This window comes from Lagenorhynchus albirostris, chromosome 15 (assembly GCF_949774975.1).
Source record: "Lagenorhynchus albirostris chromosome 15, mLagAlb1.1, whole genome shotgun sequence".
Classification (NCBI taxonomy): domain Eukaryota; kingdom Metazoa; phylum Chordata; class Mammalia; order Artiodactyla; family Delphinidae; genus Lagenorhynchus; species Lagenorhynchus albirostris.
Window position 1 is genome coordinate 47,118,900 of NC_083109.1, and position 14,073 is coordinate 47,132,972.

The following is a 14,073-nucleotide window of genomic DNA, read 5'->3' on the forward strand; positions in this document are numbered from 1 at the left end:
ATGCAGGGGACACGGGTTCGAGCCCTGGTCTGGGAGGATCCCACTTGCCGCGGAGCAACTGGGCCCGTGAGCCACAACTACTGAGCCTGTGCGTCTGGAGCCTGTGCTCCGCAACAAGAGAGGCCGCCATAGTGAGAGGCCTGCGCACCGCGATGAAGAGTGGCCCCCGCTCGCCACAACTAGAGAAAGACCTCGCACAGAAACGAAGACGCAACACAGCAAAAATAAATAAATTAATTAATAAACTCCTACCCCCAACATCTTAAAATATACATATATATATATAAATTTTATTTCATCACTAGTAAGACAGGGTTTTTTTATATATGTCATTATGTATTCACAGGAGTGACAGCCATACCTTTGCCATGTTCTGTAGGCTAGAAGTGAGTCACAGTCCTGTGCAAATGGGAGGAGAGGATTACAGGATGAAACTCCAGGGCTGGGGAGCATGAGGCCCTCTGACCCCATGTCAGACTCTGCCTACTGCAGTGGGGGAGGGGAGGGGCCCTTGAGCAGTGCCTCAAGCCCTGGAGAACATTTGTTGGTCACGCCCATTACTGGCTTCCACGGAAAACATCCCTGGTCCAGGTTTCACCTTTAAATTCGTAGAAGCAGCAACACTGGGAGAAAACCATTTCCCCCAGGCTCTGCCAGCCCCACCCTGGGGTCTCGAGGAAGGAATGCCCAGGGGCTGCTGGACCTGGGAGCCTCCTTCCAGGGACAGTCACCACAGTGGGCTTTGGTGCTGCATCCAGGATGCTGGCTGATTCCTGTGGGGAAAGGGCCCATGGCCGCTGTTGCAGGGTAGTGGGGTCCGGGGGGAGAGGCAAGAGCAGAAATTAGAAGCTTTCTTCTTATTAAAAGTGGGAACTGATCACCTAATCCACTACCCAGTTCTCTGTCTCTCTAATGATGTAAGTGAAAAACTCTGTTCCCTCAAATACCATCACATGCGTCCGTAGCGTTACTTGTCTCTTCCGTGGCTTCCTTCACATGCAGGATCCCCTGGCTCCTGCTACGGGGTTTCTCGCCCATTCCTCTCCACCATCAGTGCTCTGTTATACACGGGGCAGCGGGGCTCAACCTTGGCCATACATTACACGCACCTGGAGAGTCTGATAAAACCCTGAGGCCCAGGTCACAGCCCTGACCTATTAGTCTCTAGGGTGAGGTGCCGGCCACAGCAGCTTTATAGCTATCAGGTGATTTTAATATGTAGCCAAAGTCCTAGAAAAGTCTAGAAGCTGCAGCCTGCAAATCAGTTCTTAGTCTTGCTATACTTGGGGATCACCTGGAAAGCTTTTAAAAAGACACTGATGCCCGGGCCCCAGCACCAGAGGTTCTGAGGGAACTGGTCTGGAGTGAGGTCAGGATTTTCCAAAGCTCCCCAGGTGATGGCAGCATGCAGCCAACGGCGAGAACCGCTGGTCCTGCATCCAGATAGCAAGGTGCCCTCAGGGAACTGGCTTGGTCCTCTGCTCTTCTCAGTAAGAAAAGGGGCACATGCCCAGTTTAAGTGTGATGGATAATGAGTGTGACGAGAACACAAGGGTGTGTTGCTTTTGTCCTGAAAGTTGAAACGATCAAGAATATTAGCTCAAGGATAGATCAGGTTCCCAGCTGTAGGCTAGTTTTCTAAAGGAGCCACTGGAATTTCCCTTTGCTATCACATTCAGCACGCTTTTTGATTTTATAAGTAGTGTTAAGAGAACATCCCCCATCTCCTACATCAGGTAGTCACCTTGAGCTTGAGAAGCCGTCCCCAAACGTGCAGTGAGAGGTCATCATCCACTGGGGTTGCCGAGGGAGCCGGCCGGAGCCTGAAGGGTAGATCCGCTCGGCTGGAAGGAGAGAGACAGAGCAGCCAGGCCCGAGTTGCAGAGCTGGGCCCTGCAAGGCGTGTTGAACAACAAACCCAACAGATCTGGGAGAGGAGACGTCGTGTAGAGGACAAACGTCATCTGACGGCCTCGGTGACACTGTCATTGTCAGCTACAGGTTTACTTTTACAGGTGCGTCCTGCTCTGTAATCATAAGTCAGTTTTCTAGACTTTGTTTAGAGGTTGATTCTACAGACTGAACACCAATGAACCACATTAACACTGATAACCGGTGCTAACTCTGCAGCCTCATCGTGAGCTAAGATGAATTCTCCTTCTCTGTGAATCCAGCGTCACTACTCCCATGACATTTAAAGGGAAATGTTTCTAGCATCAAGGTCAAATGAATTCTCTTCTCATCCCCCTTCAATTGCTCAAAATTATGATTGTGCTGTATTTCAGCTCACTTCATGTTTGAATCCTTATTTTCTTAAATGGTCCCTTCCTCGGGAGGTTTCTAATTGCCTTTCTTTTTCTTCCTTCTCCCTCCCTCCCTCTCTTCCATCTGTCCTTCCTTTTACAATTTTTTATTGTTTCTGCTGTCAACAGAGGACATTTACTACCACAGACCTTCAGAAATATCCAGACTTTCAATTCTACAAACTGCTGCAGAAAATCCGCTTTCTTTCTGAAAACGTGCTTCCAGAGACTTCTGCGTTCCTGCTCCAATCTGAATTCCTTATTTTCTAGATCTGCAGGGAATTATAGTCCCAAGGCCGTTTTTTTTTTCTTGTCCCTGTATTTCCAGGGTAGATCCATTGTTTTCTATCAATAGATCTCAAATTTTTTTCTTCCTTATTTTATCTCAAGAAGGGTGCCAAAAGGCTAACTTTCAGAGTCTGTATATGTCTGAAAACATATTTATTTTGCCCTCATGCTTGATCGATATTTTGACTAACAGTGACATTTTAGGTTCAAAATACATTCCCTCTTAATTTGAAGACATTTCTCCATTGTGCTTCACTATATGATGTTGTTGAAAAGAGATCCAATCCATGCTGGTCTGAATCTCCTTCTCCTTATAATTGATCTGATTTTCTTTTCCTCTGGAAAGTTTTCTTAATCTTCCAAGTTGTAAAATTCACAGGGATATGTCTGGGACTGGAGCGTTCCTACATTGCTTTGTTGTATCCATCAGTATCCTCTTATCTGCTTTTATCTTCAATAAATTTATCATAGGTTCAAATTTCCTGACGAATTTCATGTAGATCTCATTGTTTTTATGGATTTAATTCCTCTTGTCCACCTTTACTTTCATTTTAAGAGGACTTGGGGAGGGGAGGGAGAGAAATGTGTGTGATTAGTCTCCCATTTGGAACACGATTTCTAGAAACGTAGTATTTGGATATTAAAGGAAAGGAGGACCCCGGAAGGCAGAAAGAGGTGGAGATCCTTGACTTTCATCTCGGAGAAATGACTTGGAGAGTCTGTCCCATGCCTCTCCCTGAGTTGCTTGGTGGTTGTTGGCAGTCCTTGGCCCGTGGCAGAATAACTCCAGCCTCTGCCTCCGTGGCCATGTGGCATTCTCCCTGTGTGTCTCTGTCCAAATTTCCCTTTTATAAGGGCACTAGTCATTGGGTTAGGGCCCACCTGACTCCAGTATGGTCTCATCTTTACTTGAATATATCTGCAAAGGCTATTTCCAATAGGGCCACTTTACAGGTTGCAGGGCGTAGGACTTGAACATAGAGAGAGTGTGTGTGTGTGTGTGTGTGTGTGTGTGTGTGTGTGTGGCCAGGTGAGATACAATTCAATCTGTATCAATTATCAAAGTAAATTAAAAGATAATCAAAATAGTAAAATGTGACAAATCTTGTTATTCTTTGAACAATAGTATTGTGAAATTTTCCTAGCTTTACCAATAGCTCCAACTTTTTCAAATACAGAAAGACTGGTTTATAAATACCTAGATTACTGAAAAATTGAAAAATACATGCTCTCACCTCTGTTAAGCTCCTAATTAATGCATGCAATCGGAAAAAAGAATGAGAAACACAAGTAGCCCTCTACCATGAATGGCAAAACAAATATAGAGAAAGTGTGTTCATACAAGCGTGAAAACAATCAGTGTATCACAGAGGAAGGAATGCTTCCAAACTCATTCTGCAAGGCCAGCATCACCCTGACACCAAAACCAGACCAATGTCACTGATGAACATAGATTCCTCAACAAAATATTAGCAAACCAAATCCAACAATACATTCAAAGGATCATGCACCATGATCAAGTGGGCTTTATCCCAGGGACGCAAGGATTTTTCAATATCTGCAAATCAATCAGTGTGACGCACCACGTTAACAAACTGAAGAATAAAAACCATATGATCATCTCAACAGATGCAGAAAAACCTTTTGACAAGATTCAGCATCTACTTATGATAAAGTCAGTGTATCTCTTAAAGAGGAAGCCAAAGTTTGTCTCTTGCTTCATCTTTTTTTTTTTTTTTTTTTTGCGGTACGTAGGCCTCTCACTGTTGTGGTCTCTCCCGTTGCGGAACACAGGCTCCGGACGCGCAGGCTTAGCGGCCATGGCTCACGGGCCCAGCCGCTCCGCGGCATGTGGGATCTTCCCGGACCGGGGCACGAACCCGTGTCCCCTGCATCGGCAGGCGGACTCTCAACCACTGCGCCACCGGGGAAGCCTGCTTCATCTTATTTTTAAGGTGACAATAATATTTAAGAATGAGCTTCTTTCATAATGCTTTAATTTCTTTCTTTCTGTAGAATCCCTCCAAATAGAAATTAACACTACTATGTTTCAGTTTTTCACTGTTTTGTGCATGTATCACACTTAGAGTGAGACGCATCACTGAAGTTTTAATGCCGTATCCAGCACTTTTCTTTACTCAGCCCCTGTATGTACTTCCAAACCCCCAGATCCTCAAAGTGCCCCTGGGACCAGCTCTACCGAGTCACTGGTTCCTGCAATGATGAGTTAACAATTCTTAGACCTATACTTGTCCCCTTCTTTTATTTTTGCATGAGAGTTATCTCGAAAAACTTTTTGAATGTGTGCTTTGACTTACTCTGTACTTTGACATACTTAGGACTTCTCTGTATCCTTGTTCTGGTGGTGGGATATAAGAAGTTATGTGTCAAAGCTCCAATGGTGTGCTTTCTTGTGCCAGGCCCTTGTAGGTCCCCCGGAGGAGGTGACTGACCGAATCCCCTCACTGCTTTGCATTTACGTGTGGGTAGAGTCACACAAAATGCCAGAATTAAATACCTCCTTTGTTTCCATCTTGTGCTTTTTTGCAAATGAAAGTCTATGATTGCTTTAAAAAATAGCTACTGTATAAGGGGAAGAGGGGAGATGAATATTGATAAGAAATCATTGAATCCGCTTTCTAGGGGGCAGGATTTCGAAAGGCCTGGACAGCTGTGAAAGAGGCAATTAAAACCCATTCCCAGTTGTATTGTTTTATATTTGGGTTGGGGGTGCCACCTAGGGAAAGGAGTAGGGGGGCAGGAGGTCCCTAGGGAAGGAAAATTCAGAGGCTGTCTGGGCTAAACAGCCAGAATTTGGCATGCAGAGAGCTGTGATTAAATTACTCACATGAGCTGCCTGAGGAATGTTTTCCTTCTCACTCACACCAAGATGACTGCAGGATACCACTAACACCATGGATGACTGTTGGTGCTCCCCTGGGTGAAGAAATGATCCCAGCCCTCCCATGTTCTGGGGGCTGAGTCATCCGCTCCTCCACTCCCGGCTGTGTTTGCTTCTGGCTTCAAACCTGGGTCCCCATTATCATTTCAAAAATGATAGCTTAGGGGCCTCCCTGGTGGTGCAGTGGTTGAGAGTCCGCCTGCCGATGCAGGGGACACGGGTTTGTGCCCCGGTCCGGGAAGATCCCACATGCTGCGGAGTGGCTGGGCCCGTGAGCCATGGCCACTGAGCCTGCGCGTCTGGAGCCTGTGCTCTGCAGCGGGAGAGGCCACAACAGTGAGAGGCCCGCGTACCGCAAAAAAAAAAAAAAAAAAAGAATGACAGCCTAAATGTCCTCCCAGTGGGACCTGTCCCCACATTCACTACAAAAAATTGCTGTTATATAAGCCACTCCTCTCCTTTTTCTATTTTCTGCCTCCTTTTGCTACATGCAATGACTTTCTTTGCTGAGCTATTTTTTTCCTCCATAGGAAATCTCTCATCTTGCAAGTGAAGCAAAATCTTATGGGGCTTAAAAGGAAACATGTGGAATCAGTCCCGGCTTCATTACAGAAAGGAGACAGGCCTGTTTAGTTCATCAGTACCACACAGGAATTTCCAATATTAGCAATACACCTGGCAGCATATCCAAGGGGTCCACGTCTAAAGAGTGGGGTGAATCTGAAGATTGGGTGAGAGTCACCCTGAGTTAGATCTTGGCCCTTCAATTAAGTTCTCTGTAGTTATTCCTTTATCCAGTGAAAATGAGGGCTTATTAGAACAAAAAGATGACTCTCTTGCCTTCCAGATTCACCAATCCACCCCCAATTTCAAGTGTGTTGTTCCGCATCATCTGTGCCTGTCCCCATTTGGTACTTCCTGTAGCATCCGCGATGCCAGCAACAACGCACGGTGACCTCCTAGAAAAGAGTGTGTGTGAATGGCCACGTGCCCCCTGGAGAGCAGAGCAGCATTTACTGGCAGAGCTTCTCAAACTCAGATGTTCGTACACGTGACCTGGGGACCTTGTTAAAATGCAGATTCTGATTCGGGAGGCCTGATTCGAGAGCCCGCAGGAGACGCTGCTGCTGCTGGTCTGGGAAGCACCCTGTGAGCACGGCTGCCCCAAGGCACCCCTCCTATTTCCAGGCAGCCAGCCTCAGGAACCAGGAGATGCTGGGGCAGAAGGGGCGTCTTCTGGACACCATGGAGAAAATGTACCGTGTTTGTCCGCCCAGTCGGCCCCTTAATACTCTCTATCTGCTCTGCTCAGTACTGCAGCCACTGATCACACGTGGTTCTTTTAAAGCAAATTTAAATTAATTAAACAAGATTTAAAATGTTATTCTTAGTTGCCCGGAGCCACCTTTCAAGTGTTCAACAGCCACTCGCGCCTCACAGCTACCATATCAGACAGCACAGATGTAGGACATCCACATCATCTCCGAAAGTTCCAGCTGACGGTGCCATTCTACAGGAATTCCCCAAATCTCTCGTTCTAGCCAGAGCCGCCAGGTGCAGGCCTAACCACACTTCGAGTAGCAAAGACCTACAGGACACACAGCATTCCTTTTTGGATCTGCACAATAAAATATCCCAAATGGTCTGATCACAACTCCACGAGCTGTGATTCTGAACCAGGGACACAGGTAGAAACACCAGGTAGCCCGAAACCGGTAACCACATCGCCCAGCTGCGAATGATGGCAGGGGTGGGGATGGGTAATCGTAAATACACCCCAGGTGATTCTAATGTGGGACCAACGAGCACTGCTTTAGGACTGAACTCAGTACCGTGAGCAGCACTGACACACAGTGGGGAGGCCTAGGATTTGTCTTCTGGGCTTGCTGTCAAAATAGACACTCTCCGGGGAGGGGGGTGGGTCTCCGAACAGTGAGCAGGAGACTTCTCGGTTTGGTCTACTTGCAGGTTTTTAGCGCCTGCATTTTCAGGTGAAGTCTGAGACACAAGATTGCAGCTTTAACAACTAGTATTACTTTAAAATTCTAATTGGGACTAAGAAACTGAGGCCCCTGAGCTGCGATGTTCTCACACAAGAAGAGCTGTTTTGCAGACATTGAGGGTAAAACTGAAACCTGCCTCGTTTACACTAGTGGAGAAAGTAAAACATTTTTATGGTAACACATTTCTGACACCCATCAGTATCCCTCTGAAACTACTCTCAGCGTATCCATTGCCCCCGGAATGCCCCTCTCACTGGGAAACAGACACTGCCAAGCGGGCCCATGAAAACCACGCAAACGGTTACAATTGAGCTAGTTCATCTCTATGGGGTTTGTGTCTCCAATTGCCCTTGTGTCCAGACCTTGCTGGCTCCTCTGAATTATGCCTTTCACTAGAAGAAGGATGCTATTATGGCCACCATGTCATTATCCGAGAGCTTGAAAGTTGGGTTAGAAACGTTCCCTGTCTTTATTTCATGTATCACAGAACCTGGGTCTCCCGGTACCCCAGCCCTCCCTGTCTGGGGACTTGGTGTGTGTCAGCATCACTGCTCAGCTGGTAATGAGAGCCCTTGAGGAACCCAGCTCTGCCCACCTCCAGGCAAGCGGAAGGGAGAAGTCAGGTCAGGCTGTGACACGTGACAAAGTGCCAAGTGAGAATGATCAGGACCAGTGACGGATGACAAGCGGGGGGAGGAAACAGAGGGACCCGGTCTGCTTTCCAGACCACTGACTCACAACCAGGAACTCTCAGAAGAAACAGTGACACATGACGTCACCTCCCTGCAGGGTGTGCAGGGAAACTTACCACTCACCCCGAAAGGCTGTCTTGTCCCAGAATTCACACGTAGAAACTGTGAAACTTCCTGCGTAGCCAGCCCACCCAGGGTAAAATACCACCGGGCCACAATTCCTGCCTGAAACAGATACCAAAATGGCGGTTACAATTTGGAATTGGATTAGATTCCTTTTGAGAGTCATACGAACAACGCTGTTACCTGGTCATCCAAGGCACGTGAAGGTCTCTTTTATATCTTCAAACTTCTTGTTCTTCCTCCTAAGGAGTGTGCTTGGTTAACATCCAGTCGGAAGGTTAAAGTCTGCCTCCGAGCGTAAAGAGCTGCCTCCATTACCAAGGGGGCTTGGAAAAAGAAGTGCCTCACATTCAATTAACTGTAACGTGACACACGTGAGCCTTCCAGTAGCAAAGCTGCCTGGGGAGCTAGCAGTTTACTTGATGGGTGATGCTACCACTTCTTAGCGCAGGGAGAGATTTCCTTGCCTTCCAGGGACCACCCCTGTTCCGGCAGAGCTAAGCATAAAATGTTTTATTTCTGCAAGGGAAGGCTTTGCCTTTCCTCCTTGTCCTACCCGTCCCCGGTTGGGCACAGCAATATCTAAACCCACTTCCTGCCTCTGAGCAAAGCTTTTAGTGGATATAAAAAATCTGGCTTTTACCATGTCATTCCAGAGCCCAGGGTGTCCACTGAGGGTCCTGTGGATCAGCCAGGAAGTCCAGGTTAAGGTCTGGCCACAGGCACAGCCATGCCCGTGACGGTCTCACCCGGGAAAGGCAATCATTTCCGGGTGGGAGCTGATCCAGGCCGACTGTGGATGCAGGTTTCTGAGCCCCAGGCAGGATCTCGAGCTGGGGGCGTTCCGCTCCTGTTTTATAGGCAAGACCACGATGCAGACACGTGCGACAGTCTGAAGCACTTGGGCCATGACGGCCGACGCTGGTGCAAGCCTCTTATTTCTTTTTTGAGTCATGACATCTTTGTCGGGCGGATTTGCATCACAACAACATTTTTAGATTAGGAACTTATTTAGACATGGCTGTAATGTGCAAGCAGAAGTTTTTGTGTAGAAAATGTCTCCTCTATTCACCAATACTTTGTCTTGTTGGAGTTTAGAACAAAATCTTTTTCACCTGGAATGAAATTGGTGGTTGCCTGCTCACATCTCTCTCAATCTAACACACATGGTGGGTACATTTTCCCCAGAATCTTGGCTCTCCTGCATCTTCATCTTAAACCATTTGCTTTGATCTGCTTTAGTTTTAATTTAAAGGTTGTCTTTGGCTGGGAGCAGATGCACCCTGCCAGATGATAGAGAATGTGGGTTTTGAAGAACTGACCATATTTCTATTCCTACCTTCAGCCATTCATAAATCTTCGTGGAAGTAGAAAGAAAAAAGAATTTTGAAAGAAAGAAATAGTACACGTCTGTATGTGTGTGTTTTCCATAAGCTGTAAATCAATGATGCTGGTAGACGCTGGTGTAGGAAAAATGTGGCTTAATGGGCAAAAGACATTATTTACACCAGTGGTTCTGAAAGTGGGACTGAGACCCAGCAGTGCTAGCATCTGGGAGTTGGTGAGAAATGCACATTCTTGGGCCTGTCCTTAGACCTACTGAACCAAAAAATCAGGGGCGGGGCCCCCACATCTGTATTTTAATATGTCTCCAGGTAATTCTGATGCATGCTTGAATTTGGGAAACACTGATTTAGACAATAAGGTGAGTAAATGCGGGTAAATGCATTTTTCCATATACGAAGTTGAATAATATTTAACTTAAGTAACTGGAGGGAACAATTCAACCTGATGCGACAATGAATTTTTAGATATTATAGAACTAGTATTTCACAAACCTGTAACCAGTGGACAAAATAAATTCTCCTAATGATAAAGCAGCAGGCATCTGGGTTCAAACCCGTTGGTGGTTAGGGTAAAAGTGACCAGAGCATAGGCTTAGTACTGTATCTAGCATTTGAAGAATGAATCATCTTCACCAGTCATGGGACAGGGGGGAAATGTCTGACTTATGTATGAGAAAGAAAGATATGAAACTGAGTGGGTACATTTTTTTTTCCTGAAAAAATTTTAAAAGATTAGTTTTATTCTGAAAGCATGTTGCACATATGTGCATCTCTTTTTAAAAATAACCTGTAGGCGTGGCTCAGAAGTATCCAGAAAACAACTGTAGGCATCCGGAAATTCCTTGTCAAATTTCACTGCCAGTTTTGTATGCAGTTCTCTGGAATCAGCTACTGGATTAATTGTCCCAACAAACGGGAAGATATATCGCCAAATTCAGCTTTTGATAAACAGGATAAGATGGACGTTATGTAAAGAAGAAATGCGATTCATATATATTTTCGTTTGCTTATGAAATGACTTCAGTTTATGCGTTGAATAGCATATGTGCTGAAACTGTCATCTTACATCTTCCCTCTCCTCCCACCTGTTGCGAAAAGAAAGACCAAAACCAGAATGAGTATTAACTACGATTATTCACCATATTTAAAAACTCTACAACTTGGCAAGAGTGTTTGCTAAACTGAGGTTCAGTAAAAAAGTTAATGGGACTCCTGGGTATATTTTATTAGGGAAATAAATGTCCTGAGTGCAGCAGTAAGCCATCTGAAAGATTTGGTGGAGTTTTATTACCCTGCCCTGTGTTTTGAAATGAACCACAAAATTCAATGTGAAATCAATCCTGAGGCATAATTTATCTTGTGTGCATTTTTGCTATTTCTCTGCTCGTCCATGGCCTCAGTCCCTGACTTTTCCAGCATCTCTGGAGTGCCCTGAATCTCTAGATGATGAGGCAATGGACACATGGCTTTTTATTTATCAGAGGAAAGTTGGCTGGATCCACCCCATTCCTGCAGCTGGATTGCAATAGACAGCTGGATAACTGGAAAACTTTCAAAGATTCACTGAATTGTTTTCATACAAAGTTTTGGTGTCAGAGAGATGGTGTGTGTGTGTGTGTGTGTGTGTGTGTGTGTGTGTGTGTGTGTGTGTGTGTGTGTGTGTGTGTGTGTGTGTGTGTGTGTATTGAGCAGCCACTGCAGAAAATATCAAAATAAATGAGACATTAATTAGTACGAGATTACACAAAATCCAACATGGAGATGTCCCATCTAAATACTTCAAAATAGTTGATCAAGATGGGTCAGAATAATTGGACAATTATCTATTAATGGGATAATCATCCTATTTTGAAAAGATTAAATCTCAGAAAGAGCAACACACCATCTCTAATTTCCTTCTATTTTTCCCTCAAATCTGACTATCTTCATGAACAATTAGGTAAAGTTCTAAGGCTACCCTTAATTATATTTATTGCAGGTTGACTGTTATTCCTATTTTATATACCACAACTGAAAACTGTCTGGACTTTGCATATCATCACCCCTAACCTCCCTTTTAAAAAAAATATTTAGGCTTTTCTTTGAAGCCTGGGTGCTTAAAATGAATTCAGACTTGCCGTTTGAGCTATATAGAGTCTCAAACCCTAGCTTGTAAATTTAGGACTAAACTGCAAAGGTCAGAGGCAACAGATTTAGGAAAACATAATAAGCAGCCCTCCAGGTCGTTTTGGAGGTAAATATCGTACAAACCATGTACGTATAAAAGTACACTCTCTCTAGAAAGATGGGGCCACAACTTTCCTTTGGGAAGGGGCAAAGCCATCTGGAAACTTCCCCCATCATGGCCTCTCAGTGTATCCCAGGCCACCTAAGGGCATGTGTGGGGACAGTGACCTTTGGCAGGCCCGGGCCACGTTGGGAACACACTTTCCAGAAAGAGGACATTCTGGCAGTACTCCCTGTGCAGTCAACTAAGCTATTTAGGAGGAAGTGCAAGCTTCGGGGTGCACACCCCCCGCCCCATTCAGGGCCACAGAGATGTCCCCTCGTGCATGAGATCACAGCCTGGGAGTTTACCAAAACGAGCAAATCCCAGAAAACGGCTGAAAGGGTTCCTCTGGTGATACCATCAGGTTTGAGACACTGAAAAAATGTTCTTCCCTCAAATCCATCCCATCCTCTCCCCAGTAAATCCCAGCACAGTGAAAATAGCAACATCAGCAGTTCTGCATTGCTGGACGGCCGGCCCAGTTAGAAGCACGCTCTCCATCGACAGGTCGAGACCCAAAGTGCATGGCTGAGATGTGGGCAGAAAGACGCCCGAGGCTCGTTTCAGAAAGGAGACCTCCCCAGTTCCTACATCAGCAATCGTGATGCATGAAACATGGAAACAACCTCGCCCCAGAATTTCCTCTCTGAGAAACTTAGCATGGAACTATGGTTTCTCAAGATTTCACAGCAAATGAGTTAAAAAAAATACAAAAAAACCCTCAGGCTTTGGATCAAATGTCTTTGCTAAAGACTGACTAAAACTAATTAAGACCAGTATGACAGAATATTTAACGTAAAAGCATCTTACGCTTTGTAAGCACCAATCTGCATAATGATAATACCCGCTCCATGTCTATAAAAAGCACAAATATGGGAGTAAAACATCTTGAGATGTAAACACTCAAAACAAAGCTAAGTTTCTAGTATTTTTCCACCACCTGGGAAGAGATTTTTTTAAAATAATTAAATAAAAGGTGGTGCTGTGAATTACCAGCTATGTTTCTTCTGATTCCTATAAATCAGTTAAATTGAGTTTCAGGTGGAAACTTGGCTTGTTTACTAATCTTGGTCTACTTTTAGATCCCGGTAATGATTTGTTTGTTGGTTTGGTTTTTGGCCGCACCTCACAGCACGTGGGATCTTAGTTCCCTGACCAGGGATCGAACACGTGCCCCCGGCAGTAGAAGCATGGAGTCCTAACCACTGGACCACCAGGGAAGTCCCCCATAATGATTTCTTGGGAGTCATCTAGAATATGGCTTATTACGATTACGTGTTACTGTCTTTCTTAAGGTATCCACTTTGGGGAAGTCTTAACTTTCACAGTTGAAAACTAGTAAAATCAGACAGGATGGTGACTTGAGCCCTGCTGGACATCACTGTCAGCTCTGGAACGCTCTTCCTCTCACGTCCAGTTGAAAGAATTCCTAACATAACATCGCATGTATTCTACAGGACAACAGGCCCAGAGTCCCTTCAAGATTCAGAAGGGACCCATGATTTGTCACCTCGTACCTGCAATCTGCCAGACACGGACCAGCTTTCCATGACCGTCAACCCAGAAACAGTAAACACGTGCTGACACCATCTTTTTACCTTCCCTGCATCCTCCTCACTCCAGGGGAGAAAGCAAAGGGCACAGCTCAAGGAAAGATACAGAACAGAGAAGTTTATTTTATACTATCCGTCCAAGAAAACAATCGCCGTAAACCAGTGCAAAATGTGTAACAGAATCCATGTGTGTCTTGGCTCTGAGAGCCCGAAGTGGTGATTTCCTCTCCCGCTCCTCCGGCCGGCAGGTGCCCCTCGGCGAACGCCAGCCTCAGTCTGCACCATCGGCAAACATTCAACCCATCTGTAGCAGGTTATTTTTACAGTTCATACCAGAATGCGTACAAGGGACGGGGAAAACCATACCGAATGAATAAGTGATCAGTGCTTAAAGTAAATACATGGGGCGGCACGGGCAAGAATCCACAGTTTCAATAAATACAAGTATAACAAGCATGGGTGGGTCTCAACTCGGTGGAATTATCTGCGTAATAATCCAGCATCAGACAAAACCTAGCAGGGCTGCTGAGCAGTGATTGGCAACAACGTCCACAATAACTTATGCCCTTGAGCGAGTCTGCACTGAACACATTC